The sequence below is a fragment of the Rhipicephalus sanguineus genome, chromosome 1 (genome assembly GCF_013339695.2).
Source record: "Rhipicephalus sanguineus isolate Rsan-2018 chromosome 1, BIME_Rsan_1.4, whole genome shotgun sequence".
NCBI lineage: Eukaryota > Metazoa > Arthropoda > Arachnida > Ixodida > Ixodidae > Rhipicephalus > Rhipicephalus sanguineus.
Window position 1 is genome coordinate 247,016,476 of NC_051176.1, and position 14,630 is coordinate 247,031,105.

The 14,630-nt window shown below is 47.8% G+C and overlaps 1 protein-coding gene and 1 long non-coding RNA gene across 2 annotated transcripts in view; one reads left to right on the forward strand and one right to left on the reverse strand.

The window, feature by feature from the left end:
* LOC125756359 (uncharacterized) overlaps positions 1-11,541 on the reverse strand; it is a 277,981-nt gene extending 266,440 nt beyond the window's left edge. Inside the window, exon 1 of the long non-coding RNA XR_007414438.1 lies at positions 11,518-11,541. This is a non-coding gene — a long non-coding RNA (uncharacterized LOC125756359). The remainder of the gene's footprint in view (positions 1-11,517) is intronic.
* Positions 1-14,630, forward strand: part of LOC119376275 (mitochondrial import inner membrane translocase subunit Tim21) — a 115,137-nt gene that overhangs the window by 76,713 nt on the left and 23,794 nt on the right. The window lies entirely within an intron of this gene.

The window sequence follows — 14,630 nt, forward strand, 5'->3', positions numbered from 1 at the left end:
GTGATATCTTGTCCACGCGATAGGACGCTGTTGGATATTTAGAAGAGAGCTATTCTGGCTTCTGTAGTCTAATTTATCAGTGATGCCGAGATAGCGTGTGAAGGGTGTAGCGTATACACGTGAGCCATCTGTCAAGCATTTCATGTCGATTTGTGGAGCGGTTTGCGGCCAGACTGTTGATCCCCGGTTCAAATCCGCCTTTGTGTCACCGTATAGTACGTAGTGCGACGGACTTCAGCCATCCCTCTTGATAAGTAGCGTGCTTGGGAGGGCACGTCATTCGCCGCGGCTCGAGGTCGCGGGATATCCTGGCCGTGGAGGCCGCATTTAGAGGGCGGCAAAATGCTCATGTGCTTAGATACTGGGAATTAGTAATGCTACTTACATTTGCTGCGCGTTAACCTTAAAAATTAATCCGGTGTCCCCCTACAACCGCGTGTTTCATAACCAGGTCGTGGTACTGACAAGTAAAAACCAAGGATTTAATTTTAGTTTAAAGCTAGGTCTCGTCTGCAGCAAGAAAGCCATGTTCTTCCTCCTCAGTCTCATCTGAGGGAGATAAAAAATGCGGTGCTATAGCGCCGCATTTTGGCTGTGCTGTGCTCGACATGCGTGTATAGATGTGCTGTTATGGCGCTTTAGCGCCGTATAAAAGCACAACTACACGCATGTCCCGATCGAAACTCCCGTATTGAGTAAACCCACGATTTATGGCAACATGCATGGTCTATAATTTATAGTACAATGAACCGCACGCGTTGATGTGATATTATTGGATACGGTGCTATGGTGGCGTGTGGTCTTTTGATGGGGCAGCATGTCGCGCGATTGCGTGAGCCCGACGACTCGTAATTGAAGAACTTCTCCGGGGACACCGTGCGGCAGCATGATGCGGGTCGCTCGGTGGGCGGCCTCCCTGACGCGCGCTGACCCCGGCCACCGCTTCCTCCTGACGTCCAAATTGCATCCTTGGTGCCGTGCGTAGGTGTGAGGGGCCGGCGGGGCGTCGTCATCGCGAGACGCTTCTTCCGGCCGCACTGCCCGCGCCCAGTTGCTCACCGCGATCCAGCGCAAGTCGCGGCGATCGTGCCTTGCACGCACATCCTGCGCCATACATTGGAAGCTCCCCAGCACAGACGCGTGCTTTTTGTTTCTTGTTACCCGGCCCTTTTTTTTTAATCTCTCTACGCGGGGATCAGTGCTTGCAACGATTCTATTTTTAATGCAGCGAGTATCATCGTCATCACGTTTGTTGTTTTTTACTAAATCCCTTTCCGGGCCATCGGGGGACTCTGACCGCTAAGCCATCTGACAAAAGTCGCGCCGTCAAGCAAATATGAAAATATATTTGAACGTGAACGTTTTGTGATAAGAGCACAATAGTCTTTTTTGACAAAGAAGTGACGATGAATTCAATTTTTAAAAAAGATTGGCTCGTGAGTGTTGAGCACTTTCTCTAGAAACCGCGACGTGTGAACGAAGCTTCGTGCGGTGCAAACGTCATCGCATCGTTCTCGAGCCAGCCCCGTTGTCGCTGAATTGAGTGGCCTTCAGGGGGTTCTGTATCCTCTTTCGTCTTACACGGACTATGTAATTTTTGTCCTTTAACATCCGTTCTCCAAAAGTGCCTGGTCGCGTACATTACGCAAATATATACTGTCTCTGCCATTCCTCACTAGGTTTTGTACTATAGTTATACTATAGGTGCAAGCTTGGTTACACACTGAAAGTTTTAAGTGATAGTTCAGGAAGCGATCATTATAACACTTCCTGAACTATGTCAGTGTCCTCAAAGAAGCGTTTAGTGGCTTTCATTGCTTTATGATGGACCTTTCATGGTCATGAGCCTAATATTTTGGCAAGTGGAAAGGTTCGCTCTGAACCCACTAAACAAAGTTCCTGTTCGAGTCGCTGTATAAATGACACACGCCGCATTCCGAATAAAAAAGGCTTGGTTTAAACAGTTCGTGAGGGTGTCGATGCGTCGTGGGAGCTGAGGGTCTAGGTGGTCGTCAAGGTGGAAGTCAACGACGCATAAGATTGATTATTTTGTGCTCTCTGTGAACCAGTTTGACATTCAGAGTCCTCGTTTCAGTCCACGTAAGACGCGACAGTACGTCGGATCGTGACATTTGAATGCGACGGTTTCTGAATAACCGTAAGCAGCTTTTGCTAACGCATCCGCCATTTAATTTCCTTTCATTCCGTAATGACTTCGTATCCACCGGAATACCACATGTTGTTTTAACTCTGCAGCTTTCGAACGTTATTTTATAATTTGGCATGTATATCTGCTTGTTATGCATAGTCACGTTTTCAATGCACGTAAGGGCCGCCAAGGAATGACGACCTACTTTCTTGGCGTCTTTGGCAATTTAATACAGCTGATTACTAGTAAAATGGCTACAATCTCCGTTGCTGTTGAAGGCAATAAGATGACCCAGCCGCATAATCTTCACACAATCTCAGGAATGACGAAATCTGATGTCGAAGTTTCCTTGGTGAGAGAGCCATCAATGCATACACGAGTGTATACAGTACTGGTACTTTTCGAGCAGACGATGCGATGCCAACTGCAGTACTGCAACGACTGGTATTTCATGTTTACTGCGAAGGCCTTCCATTGATGTTGCCAATAGCTGGTAGCTCCAGGAACCATGGTTGGTAGCTTAAATCTGGTTGCCAAATTTTTGACACAGGAAGCTATGGAGTGCACTGTTGATACACCAAGTATCTGTGTTTCGTACGTAAAATGAGCGGGTGTGAAGGGCACTGCGTTCACCAGGCGAAGGTGTGCCTCAACAGGAGAGAAGTCAAGACACCACGAACGGCGTTTGTGGTGTCTTGACTTCTCTCTTGTGTTTGCATGCCTAGTCTTAGAAAATAAGAATGTGTCCGCGTCTGGGTCATAGCTACAAGTGGCTTCAATTTAAAGGCATTACGAAGAGACAAATACGTGCCGAATTCAAATGTTCACTTTTCAGTGTGTTCATCGATTAATGACATGCGTACAAGGTTTACATCAAGGGGCGAGTAAGTGGGTACATATAAATATACTCCAGAGAGTATACAACATGTCCCACAACGGATGAAGCCAGCTCTTTAATGTATGAATCCTCTTACCCGCTTTGTTGGAACGTCAAGCATCTCTTCCTGTCTGCTGAGCTCATTTGAAAAGCCGCTTTCGTAAACGCCATCGAAGGTTTGCAACATTTCTTTAGTCAGTGGCCGCAAGCGCGACCGAATCTTATTGCACACATCAAGATCGTATTTCGAAACTATGCGTAGCAGCCTCTGCTTTAAGGTTTATGCACGCTTATTGACTTGCAAATCGATTGGCTACTAACAAAAGTAATTATTGTTACCATTGTTGATACCGGCACCACACCAAATGCCATCCTACGTTTTACATCGCCAAATATATAAATAAATATATATATAAATTCATTTCTTTTTGAACGTCTCATTGTTCCCACAATATGGGGAAATTCCGCACGACTCGGCAACACCTCCGCCAGCGGTTTTGTGTGCGTAGTTCTCATTACAACTGACTCTGCGCGCTGCCGACGGCGCGGGTGACTCAGTGGCGACAGCTTTGGCGTAGAAAGACCTCCTCCCGAAAAGCGAGAAATAAGCATGTTTTTTTATTATTATTTTTCAGCTGTTATTTTGCCTTACAGCAAATTTGATTTGCAAAGGTATTCGCACTTTAAAAAATAAAAAAAAAGCGCATGCACACGTGCAGCAGTGACTCGGCTGCCGATCACGAGGACGCGGGTTTGATTCCCAGCCGCCGTGAGTCTGCATTATACATCGCTATACGGAATGAAAGGCGCTGCTCGTTAGCCGTGATCTGAGAGCACGTCAAGGAATTCCGGATGGTCTCGAAATTAATGCATACCTCGTAATAACGACTTCATATCGAGCGTTGCATTACGGCTGCAGATCTTCCGCGACCTGTTTATTGCAACGTGCGCACACAGCCCTACATATATGTTCGCTCTAAGACGATCCCGCTACGTCGGTTTCTTTTTGCGAAACTGAAAGAATCTAGAAACCGGAAGAGCAGATACGCGCTCAAACGATCTCGACGCTACGGTCGCCTTTTTATATATATGCATATATACACTCGTATACCCAGCAATGAACAATGCGAATACGTATCCCGCCCAGACCGCAATGTCTGCTCCGTGTTTCATTTGGACGACTGTTATTGCGTGACCGCGGAGCGCATTCCTCTTGCCAAAAATGATTGGTGGAGTTTGAGCAGCTTCGTGTCCGCATTGTGCTCTCTCTCTCTGAAACGGCTGCTGCGCACTTGTGTGACCCCGGTCAGACAGCAATAGCGTCAGTGTTCGGTCGTGTGAATGCTGCAATGGAGGGAAGTAGAGAGAGGGGGTCATTCTGTTATCGGTATGTTTGTGCCCTCGAGAAGAGGCGAAGCGCCGCGCATTCTATTAATGCCAGCGCTCTTTCACTTGTCTGCAACAAGAAGCGTCGCAGTGGCTGCCCCCGAGTTTTATGCTGTACAGTGAAAGCAAAGGTGGGAACTGCGGTTCTTTTGCGCAGCGCAAAGAAAACAGATACACACCAAACGTAAGTAAGGCGATCCGCCGGTGCTAGTGAGATAACTTTCCGCTTTTGACGGCAAGATACTGCTATGATACTGCCGCGACGCGCTTTTATTCAAAGTTCGTCACGGGAAGTTCCGGTCTGACGTAACAGAGCGGCCGCGTTTCATGTGCACCCGGTGCGCTGGGTTTCGATGATTCCATTACCAAAATCTGACGATGTATATATCAAATTACGCGCAATTTTCGTTATTTCAAAAAAAAAATGGTATGCTATAAATTGGGACGAACTACAGCTTTCCCCTATAAACAACCGCCCTCAAGTAAATAATTAAGAAGTGAACGGTTTTTTTTTTAAATTAATTTCAATGTCACTTTATTTGTGGCAAAGTATTTCCGCCTCGACATAAGTTGGTGGGCGAAGACGACAGATGCCTGACTGCCATAGCATTTTTACAAAATATCTGTATCAACGGCCATCCTTAGCAGCGTGTGTGTGCGCTTTGCTCACTCTCCCCCAATCACAAGGAGGAGAAGAGAACAAGTGCGTAAAAAGAAATGAAAAAGGAGGAGGGGAGAAAGGACAGTCTGTTTGTGAAATGGGGTGAGGGGGGGCATATATAGAAGAAAGAAAAGAATGGGGGGGAGGGGCTTTGCGCTGAGCCATGAATCAGCTGCCGTAGTTGCTGGCTGTTGCTGCCTTGACGAGGACAAGTCCACTTGTCGGAACATTGGCTCTAGCGACATTCTCTGTTCGATTTCTCATCACCTCAAGCCTCCATGTTTCCCTGAACTTCTCTCTTGTTTCGAGCCCTCTGTACATGACGTATGCGTTTAAAAGGACACTTATAAATAATAGAATACCTTAAGGAGAACATTAATACTAGAGATTTTGAAAATGTCCGTAATACTTGAAACAGGGCCGCGCATAAAGGGCTAAAGAGCTGTAGTTGTATACAGTAGAACCTCGGTGATACGGTCACTGCTCGTACGAATTTTGGGGTGATGCGAATCTTTCTGTGGTCCCGGCCAAGGCCCATTAACCTACAGTGTAATGGAGTATACGTTTGTTGCGAACCGATTTTCACCCCGCGACATTTGATACGAACGTACGCTACGGCGCATGTGCGAACAGGTGCTGCCCGCGATTTCGTGGAACACGCGCCAATCACGCGACTTTAATCACGCGCGGGCATGCGCGCCGCGGCGCGTCGTAGCGCGCGAATATCTTGGAGGCCTAAATGCGTCTTCGCGTTTTCTGGCCTTCATCTATCCCGTGCAAAGCTCTCCTTAGGTCACTTTCGCTGTGGTGCACTCATGTCATGCAGAAAAGCGTGCTTAAGATAAGAGGCTACTAGCTGTCGCGGGTCACAACACATCTGGTTCATTAATTACACACGCACGCACTGTATATTTACGAGTATAAGTGATTGTTCACGTCTAAAAACTTCACTGACAATCATCAAGAGCTGTTTATGGCGTTACTGAGGCGCTGAGAAGCAATAAATTAAACCACCTTTCTTCTGCCGCATACTAATTTTCCATGTTTTCTGGTGATACGGATTTCGGATGATACGAATATTTTTGGCGACTCCGCGAGATTCGTATCACCGAGGTTTTACTGTACTATGCGACAGATCTCGAAGAGATGAAATCGCATTGCTGGGACCCTCAGTCTGTCCTTTCGAAAGTGCTATAATGACATTATAATCACAGACAACTTCATCCATGTAACGTAGTTCTTACGCTCGCATCGCGAACTCTTGCGGTTATCAAATAACGATGCATTCAATGTCGCTCAAGTATATACAGTGCTAACGAATTCCTTCTATTTCGTCCCCATGTACGGGCGATCTTTGGCAGGTGGATCGTCCGTTCATGGTCACGATTATTACTTTCACTTTGAGCGTTACACGCCCGACCACTCAATCAGTTCCAGCTCGTGCGTCCTGCGGAAAGCGAGAGGGGAGGCAAAGAGCAACGAAGAAGGAATTCCCAAGACCAGCGCTGCGGAGGTAAGCGGGAAGCCATCGCACAAAGAGAGCGCGCGTATACGCGGTCTCTTTCGCATTGGAGAGCCGCCCGCTGCAGAGTCGGAACAAGTGCTCGTGCTTGCGCACCGCGCGGCCCCATAGCATCAATAAAGCGAGCCCGGGGCAGCGGACCTCTCGAGCCAGCCGAGCGGCGTCGAGTGACGTCGGAGCCCCTTGGCTCGCCAGATCAAAGGCGTCTCGCCGCCAGCGCCCTCGGGGTCCGTGGCCGAAGCCCGCCTCTAGAACCCTCTACGTCAGTACAGAGAGACGTCGTGGGCCCCGGGGCGGCGGCGACGCGCATCCGGAGCCAGCGCGACGTTTCTCGCTACGTCCCGACGAACGGCAAGGACCTTGTTGCGCAATGATCTGTCTCGAGGATGCCGCGTCGGCGCTCGTCCCGCCGATGCAGCCAAATTGGCTAAAACAACGAGGGTGGACGTGGCGAACGAAGTTTCCTTTTTTGGGAGGGATGCTCAAGCGCTTCCTGTTCAGGACAAGCACTCGTATAACATTCGGCGTCCGCTGAAGAATCCCAGATAGCCGAGTTAGCCTGAAGCGCCCCTCGAAGCCTTGCCGGTGCCACCGTTCGTAGAAAACGTCAAACTTTTATTGTTTATGGCAAAGGGAACGTTCCCGCAGGCCCCCTTTTTTTTTCTTTTTGCGTGTTTGTGCGCCGCCCGTGCCATTATCGGATAATCCGAGGATGACTGGCAGGGGTAATATGTCGAGTGAAGTAAAGGAACTACTCGCGAACGACACCATGCGATTATAGGAACACCGAACAAAAATTTTGCCGCCGAGATATTTAGCTCAAATGAAAGCTTGGATGCTGAAATTTGTCGTTACAACCTTATTTTCAGGCAGAAACTAGCGTCGTTTTTCACAAACTGCCGCGCCGTGGACTAGCAGAAGTGACGTTGTCTTCGACGGAAACTGGCTTGCCAACCGTGCTCCCGGCTGCCGACGCGCGTGCGGCGATTGCACCGTCGTATAGCCACAGCCAATGGCAGCACGGGAGACCGGTGGCGTCGCGCCGCTGATGCTGCCGGCGAACAAAGCGCAGAGACGTCCAGGCTAAAGCCCCTCCATGCGTTTTCCGCCGACAGCAGACACGATGGAGGGGCTTTAGTCCAGGCGAGCGACGGCTACCCGCTTCTGTTGCTGCTGACTCTTCACGGCCATCGACGCGCAGACCCACGCGCTCTCAATCGGCCAAAAACTCAGCCATCTGCTTAAAAATAAGGGAAATAAACACTGTGTAAGTCACGTCTTCCCAGCCGAATTTCCATGCTTCCCTCATTTTTTCATGCTTTGTACAGTATCCCTTTGACAAACACAGTATATAGACAACCTTTAGGACTGTACCCAGGACGGTAGGCTACACGTATATATATATATATATATATATATATATATATATATATATATATATATAATGATAATTGTTAGGGTTTAACATCCCAGAACCACGATATGATTATGAGGAACGCCGTAGTGGAGGGCTTCGGAAATTTCGACCACATGGGGTTCCTTTATATATATATATATATATATATATATATATATATATATATATATATATATATATATATTATATATATATATATATATATATATATATATATATATATGACTCTGGTTTTATGGAACATTGCCACTACACCCTGTGGGGCAGGGGCGTAGCCAGAAATTTTTTTCGGGGGGGGTTCAACCATACTTCATGTATCTTCGTGCGTGCGTTTGTATGTGTGCGTGTATATATACGCAAGCAAAATTGAAAAATTTCGGGGGGGGGGGGGGTTTGAACCCCCCCAACCCCCCACCCCTTGGCTACGCCCCTGCTGTGGGGTCACGGGAACAATCCACAGGCGGATACAAGGAGGGAGCACAGATGAGCTTGTACCAACCCATATGGGAGGTTGACGTCTCTTACGGTGATTAATGCATGAGTGACAAACGGTAGCACAAGGACGTACACAAAAATTGCGGGAAGTTTGCAATAAGTCGCGCAAAGCTTGGCACAGCGAAGCACGGACCCATCGCCGCTGGTACTCGACCGACACGTCTAGCTTCGAGATGCGCGGCTTCCTACTCGGGAGTACGCAGCCAGGCTATGCGGACGTTGCGCGCGATGTCTCCGTCGGTGGGCGGGGCTTAGCTACTGCGCATGCGCGACTTGGCCAGGTGATGCGGTATCTTGTCGCTAGACGACGCGATGCTAGCTTGCTTCCTCTTTCTTTCTTTTAGGGGCGTAGCTCCTCTTAGTCTAACCTTGTCACGTCTCCGTTGTCCGGCGTAAACGGATCTCCCGTATGATGCAATAGATGGAGCTGTCTCATAGATGTAAAACTGCAGTTCAGGGACGATATTCTAGATGGCGCTGTACACCATCTGTGTCTAAAGTCCCCCTATTTTTCAAAAGTAGCGAAAGGTCTTGATCCAGCCGCCGCGCCCTGCGATAGGTCGGTTGGCGACACGTGACCTTTTCGCCTTCGCGCCCCGCCCAAAGGGTCCAGCGGCGGCAGCGCTGTGCCGGCGATAGGTACGGATCGCTGTTTTCAAGCGTGGAGTGGGGCGATTTTAGCACGTAGAGAGTACTTCACGCGCCTCTGTCGCACTGTTGTTGCAAACTAGAAGCGTTTATGTACCTGAAGTTGAGTGGACGCAGGAATTCCGCGTTTGAATTTAATGTTTGGAGCGTGACGTGCTAGTACACTCTAAGCCAAAATCGAGTATTTGGGGAGTATTTCTGCCACACACCAATAATCATCATCTGGCTTGCTCGCGTTTCCTTTCTTGAAAACCCAGCTCTCGTCACTTTCCTGTCAAGAATGCTATGTCATGCTGATAACGCGCGTGCCGTTCGTGACCGGGAAGTGCCGCGACCGGGGTGATAACGCGAGGAAAGCACGCGAGGTGGATGACGATTGTTGTTGTGTGGCAGAAACACTCCCAAAATACTCGATTTTGGCTTAGAGTGTATGTCGGGTCTCTATGCCTTCGGTTGCCTCCCCGCGCGGAGAGAAAAAGCTTTTTTTTTTTTTCGTTCCTCGCGGTGACAAAAATATATGCTGAAGGAAGGCCCAACAAAATCAGTCGCAAGAAATTTGTGCGCCCAGAAAACACCCGGATATGCGAAGTAAGTGATTTTGTAATGGTTATAACTTCAAGCAGCCTTTCGCCTGGCCGGTGTGCTTTTGTTCGTGCATATGCATGAGCATTATCTCAGTAACGCTATTATTTCTTCGGCATTCTTTATGCCGTGGATTTGTGCGCAGTAGTCAATGGGGACCCTTACAAAAAAACTTACAGCCAATCTGCAGAAATTCTACAGACCACGAGTCACCCCTGATTCGGAATGCGGAAAGAAAAGTGAAAGACTTTCTACCACCCCTTGTCACCTCCCAGTAGGCAATTGGAACACCCTTTCTGCAGAAACCTCTTAGAGTATAAAGAAAATAAGCTTAGTTAAAAATACCGTGTAACCGTGGGAAGACTTCCGAACACTGACAAACACAGTCAAACCAATAATAGCGCGTACTTTGCGCTACGCAATACAAGATCGCTAGGTGCCCGATGAAGTTTCCGAAAGTACCAGTACGCTGACTACCTGCCTATTTTATTCGAGCCAGAAAACAAGCACTTTTAACTCACCCAAACACCACCTGTTCTTCAAGTTACGCTGAATGTCAAAATATGCAAAGAAAAAAAAAAACGCCCTGCATGACTGCTGTTGTGGGGAACCCGCTTGGAACCTGCTTCGGAAACGCACGCGTTTTATTTCAATATTTAACGTGCTCCGTGCTCGTTAACGTTATTTTCCCTGTAGTTTGATAACTGATGAGTATCTTAAGCCACAAATATGAATAATTTAGCGGTTCAAGCGAGCACCGAGTTCGGTTTCAGGCGCCAGCAATATGCACGGGAGCGAGCGGCGCGTCGTCTGCTATCGCTGCTCCTTGGACCCCTCGAGAGGGCGCGCGTGTAGTTGTCGCTACCTTTATAAATATAGGGACCTTATCTGTGTCGTCGTCACCATTTCTCGTCTCATTTCCTAGATGGCGTTGGTCTAATAGAATTGTGTGCAATATCGCGCTTGTGTGATTCGACACTAGATGGCGCTGGAAGTGCTGCTGCTCTCCGATTGGCTGCTGCGCGGGGAGCGAGCGCCTCTCTCATTCTCCTGGATCGTCGCCGTGCGTGTCGGATCGTTGGCGGAGCATGGACGATGCGCTGCGAAACGGGCTCAACGAGAAGCGAATCCCGAGACATTGATTGCTTCGGGAGCTTCGCCCAAGCTCTTCATCATTCACCCGTGGATATGCTGTAATTTTTTTCTCTCTGTACTTCTTTCTCTCTCGTTCGTTGATGTTCTCTCTGTCTCTCTTTTGCTTTCTGCATTTCTTTCTATTTCTCGCTTTCCCATTATTTCTGTGCTGCGATTTACTCTCTCCCCTCCTCCTTTCTCTCCTCCTCGCCATCAAATCTCTCCTCCTCACGCTCACTTCCATTTCCCACCCCCTTGCTACACTATACAAGGCTATACTATGCTCTGCTAGTGTACCTGGATAGACGACTGGTTAGGACGCTGGCCTTGGGATCGAGGGTACGCGGGTTCGAATTCCGCCTCGCAAGGAATTTTTTTCGGCAAGAACTTTTCTCTTTCTTTTTTTTACTTCTTTCTTTCCGTCTCTCTCTCTCTCTCTCTCTTTCTTTCTTTCTTTAATAATGATGTCTGGGCTTTAACGTCCCAAAACCCCAATATGATTATGAGAGACGCCGTAGTGGAGGGCTCCGGAAATTTCGACCACCTGGGGTTCTTTAACGTGCACCTAAATCTAAGTACACGGGCCTCAAACATTTTCGCCTCCATCGAAAATGCAGCCGCTGCAGCCGGGATTCGATCCCGCGACCTTCGGGTCAGCAGTCGAGCGCCATAACCACTAGACCACCGTGGCGGGGCTTCTTTCTTTCTTTCTTTCTTTCTTTCTTTCTTTCTTTCTTTCTTTCTTTCTTTCTTTCTTTCTTTCTTTCTTTCTTTCTTTGTACTCGTTCTCAGGTAGCCGCATAGACCCGGGAAGATGATGATAGTTTTCTGCGATCGACTCACAGGGAACGATTTGCTAAACAGCTTCGCTGTTAAAAGTACGCAGTGGATGCAGGATTAGATGCAGGACTTGCGTAAGAATTGTACAATGTCATTTGCAAAGTATGCCCCGCTTTTCCGAGAAATTCTCTACGTTGAAGCTGTTTTAACCTTGAAGCCGTAGACCGAAATTGGCACATAGTTACCATAATACCAGTCCTGCTTCAAGTAGCGAAATGTGATCGATGATTGACAGTCCGGCTTCAATTTGCGCGATATCTCTTTCACGAGCTGTGCTTCAGCATTAGAATCTAGCTTCAGCAGTGTGCTATAGCCACGCGTATGTTTACATGCGTGCGTCACTCAGTCTTTAGAGTCGCGCCCTGTAGCCAGTAGGCCGCTGGCGTGGGGAGGACATGTCTGCGCCTAGGCCAACACTACAGTAAAGCTTGCGAACAATGGTTATACCCTTTAGGCTTTCTTGCTATTTTATCTAAAATAATAAGAAGAATGGCTAATAAATAAGCCAAAAAATCGAAGCTCAAAGTAGCCAGAAAGCAGACATGGAGCCAACCTGAAATTTTGTCGCCAGACAGGGTCGTAACGTAGCCAATTTGGCGCAAAGTAGCCACCAACGACAACCCTGTTACAGTCCCACAGAATGTGTGCGAGGTCTGTGAAAGCGCCGTATCTCGCGCATTGTTAAAAAAAAGAAAGAAAAAGAAGGTAGTTCTGTGCTGACACTCTAAAAACTGTTTGCTTCCTTTGGGGAGTCTTCTTTGTTATCTTTTTTTATCCCATATAAATAATTAGCATCAGTCTTGCTTGTGTACCTTTTCTCAAAACTGAGAACTGGACAGTTTCGTATCAAGAACCCTACATGTGTCAAGCTTAAAGCACGCATGCCGTTAGTCGCATGATAGTACCTAGTGCGCGGCGTTGAAGCAAGAAAAAATATAAGAAAGATAGAGAGATGCGCGCAAGATACCTTATGATCGTGGTTGTGGGACAAAAAAGACGCCTTAAAGGGAGCAACCGTTTTTAGTGTGAAATTCCTGATGACACACAAGAGAGCGTGACAGTAAAGAGTGGTGACGACAAATACTATACACTGGATTTCGGAATACCTGCATGGCTGGTACCTGAAGCGGGAAAGTGAAACCTCCCCGTATATAAGTTAAAGCCGTATATGCCGAACTTGCAAAAAAAAGAGAAAGAAAAACCGGGAGTCACTTCGATGTACCGCACAGTTCGATATAAAACTTTTAAAGATTTCACCGTGTTTTCGGTGCGAATTTGGGCGCGCAAGTTGGCTTCGTGGCACTGCTTCACGATAATGCAAGAAAGCAGGCTTCACGGCAATACGCGGGGATTTTTGTTGTTTTCTGTTTTTATTTTTCCGTGGTTTGCAGTTGGGGGTGCGGTTTATGTGATGGGGCATGATGGGGCATGAATCACGGATGCGCATGGTGGCCAGCGGTAGTTTGTACTTGCTCCACGCGGCGCCCTCCTAATCATACCGCTCACACTCCCAAATACGTGCGGGAAAGCACCCTTCCGCGAGGAAAAGCCAACAATTTGTGAGGGAAAGCCAACTTCTTGGGGCTTTTCAAGCAGCCCGATGTTCGACGTATGAAGCGTTCCGGATATATTTGTTCGATGTAGACGTCGACTTTCCTTTGCATTGACGGTAAAGCATCGTAGTGTACGAAAATAGTTCGATATAAAAGGTAATTTTATTTATACGAGTTCGAAATAGTCGGGTTGGACTATATACATGAAACTCAACCATGCACGTTCGAAAACCGATATCGATTGCGGTGGGGGTGAACGTTTATTCATTGCACAAAATAAAAATAAAAAAAGGCGAAGCTTGCACTAAGTCGCGCAAGGCTTGAAACAGCGAAATTGGACGATCCTGAAGTCTCATATGCTTCCTTCCAGGTTGTTGCTAGGCTTTAGCTAGGTTAGTCACGACACGGATGTCCAAACTCCAGAACCGAGCGTTCGCACCTCTCATTGATCTACGGGCGCGTCGTCGTTGGCGTAGGGCTTCCATCGCTTCGGGCTCTTCTCGCAGCCGCCGTTGCCTTTCCCGTCCGCTAGTAAGGAAGCTTCGCACTAGTCGTGTCAAGCCTTTTTATCTTTCTATGCCTTTATTTCCATTATTTCTCTCTCTCTCTCTCTCTCTCTCTCTCTCTCTCTCTCTCAGTGAACCAGTGGTGAGTAGTGGGATTTTCTCCTCCTCCTCACGTTCACTTCCCTTTCCCACCCCCTTGCTACACTATATTATACAAGGCTATATGCTATGCTCTGCTAGCGTGCCTGAATAGCCGAGTCATTAGGACGTTTGCCTTCGGATCGAGGCTACGGTGGTTCGAATCCCGCCTCGTGAAGTACTTTTTTTCGGCAAGAGTTTTTCTCTTTCTTTATACCTTTCTTTCCGTCTCTCTGTTTCTTTCTTTTTTTTTTCTTTATCTCTCTATCTCTGTACTCGTTCTCAGGGTTATTACAGGTCACGCCGTAGCGGTGAGTAGTGGGATCTGCCCAAATTCTGTGGCACGTACCCGTTCATGATGATGAGAGTTTGCTGATAGGCCGCACACACAAATTACGGCTAGCTTAAACAGGTTCGCTGTTTAAAAAGAAATAAATAAAAAGCTTTTTGCCGAACTCAAGAGTGAAGGTTCCTCCGCGTGAAGTGCGGGTCTCGCTGACGCGTGTATCTCAAATATACAGGCGCATGTGCCCCCGTTGCCCAATTGATTGTTCGCCTCCTCTCCCACTAATTTATATCAGGGCTGAAAAATCTATCAACCCCTCTGCCAAACATGTTACGACACCGGATATGCATATATGTGCCGTATTCGCGGACTGACACGAGATCAAGACTAATCGTCTAGACGAAATCAGGAGTGTGCCGAACTGGGCTCGTTGGTT